The sequence below is a fragment of the Vulpes lagopus genome, chromosome 2 (assembly GCF_018345385.1).
Source record: "Vulpes lagopus strain Blue_001 chromosome 2, ASM1834538v1, whole genome shotgun sequence".
NCBI lineage: Eukaryota > Metazoa > Chordata > Mammalia > Carnivora > Canidae > Vulpes > Vulpes lagopus.
Window position 1 is genome coordinate 122,704,661 of NC_054825.1, and position 1,929 is coordinate 122,706,589.

At 39.3% G+C, this 1,929-nt stretch overlaps 1 pseudogene; it reads right to left on the reverse strand.

Annotated features, from left to right (window-relative positions):
* Nucleotides 1-1,013: 1,013 nt before the first annotated feature.
* On the reverse strand, nucleotides 1,014-1,496 carry LOC121478086 (annotated as a pseudogene).
* Nucleotides 1,497-1,929: the final 433 nt, after the last annotated feature.

Consider the following 1,929-nt stretch of genomic DNA (forward strand, 5'->3'; position numbering starts at 1 on the left):
GGTTTAAGGGGATCCCTGGGTGGCTCAGCCGTTTGGCGCCTGCCTTTGGCCCAGGGCGCGATCCTGGAGACCCGGGATGGAATCCCACGTCGGGCTCCTGGTGCATGGAGCCTGCTTTTCCCTCTGCCTGTATCTCTGCCTCTCTGTGTGTGTGTGTGTGACTATCATAAATAAATAAAAATTAAAATAAATAAATAAATAAATATGGTTTAAAAGAAATGACAAACTTTATTAAAAGAAAAAGATTTTCGGATTGAGTCACAAAGTGAAACATAACTCTGTTCCAAGTACATGAGATACACCTAAATCCTAAATGAAAGGTAGGAAATGTGAATAAGAGAACTAATATCAGGCAAATGCTAATAAACAAAAGCAAAGATTTTATACTATCAAAAATGTCATCATAAGTTGTTACAGAACAATCTTTGCTTTGAGAATAGCTAAGAAGCAAGAGTCACACACACACACACACACACACACACACACACACAGAATCTGTTTTGAGACCCTGGAGAGCAAGGCATAGAAATCTCAGTGAGGATCAAAGATGTCAGGCAGAAAGGTGATAAGGAGAGAAAATAAAATATTCAGCACTATTTTTCTATTTGACATTTGTTAGTTCACAAGCTGCAGCTGAGGAGGTGAGAAACTGAACAGTCTCCAGCAGTCCTATAAGTATGTGAAAACAAAAATTGGACTTTAGGACGTTCCAAAGTGAGAGATTTGCCATATAATCCACTCTTTCAGATGAGATTCCCACTGGGCTACACTCTAAGAGTAAGGGGGAAACATAAATAGACCAACCCTCCTAAAGAATGAGGCCCAATCTAGAAAAGGCTCAGTTCCTGATTGGATTAAGGTGATCTGCCTTCAACCTATTTGCCTTAAACAAAACGAATTCTCTCTTGAGGAAGCTATATTATCAAAAACTTCAAATTATCCCTATAACTTTTTATTTATCTTTTATTTTTATATTTTTATATTCTTGAGGTCTTTTATTTTTTTTACACTTATTATCTCATGAACGCAAAGGGAATAGGTTCCAGCAGCTCAGGCTCCTGTCCATTGGTTCTCACAAAATGTGCTTCTCTGGGTGGAGGAGGCTGGCACTTCACTTGAGTCCAAGTACTTTTTTTTCTCTTCGGCTTCCTTCTTTTTCTGATCATTTTCCTTTGTATCCTTCAGGAAGCTATCTTAGCTCTTTGAGTGCTTAATATGTTCACTTCATAAATTCTCTTGGCAAGAATCTAGCCCTTAATTTGCTTCTTTACAGCAATGCCAACAGCGTGCTGGATAGCATTGTAGACTCTTCCAGTTTTGCCATGGTAACATTTGTGGGGCATTCCTTTTTGAACAGCGCCCATTCTCTTGATGTCTACACTATCACCTTCTTATAGATTCCCATGTATGTAGCCAAAAGGACAACTCCATGTTTTCTAAAAGGCCTAGAGAAGATTAAAGCAGGTGCCTCTCCTCTTTCCCTTTCTGTTGATCATTTTAGTAAATTCCTGGAAGATGAAGGTTCTGGTGGAATAAGCCCTGTAACTTTTCATTTAAAATGTCTATAATGGGACACCTAGGTGGCTCAGCGATTGAGCATCTGCCTTCTGCCCAGGGCATGATCCAAGAGTCCTGGGATCGAGTCCCACATTGGGCTTCCTGCATGGAGCCTGCTTCTCCCTCTGCCTGTGTCTCTGCCTCTCTTGTGTGTATGTCATGAATAAATAAATAAAATATTTAAAAAAAATTCTGTACTTTAGTGAAAAAATTACCAGGCAGACATGGAGACAGGCCATGTGACAAAAAAGCCAAGAGGAAAAACAACTGATAGAAACAGAACTACAGGAAATAGATATTTAAGTTACTAGAGGCAAACATGGATTGTGCACTTCTGACTAGAATTTAAAAGATTATGTCAATCCTAAACAC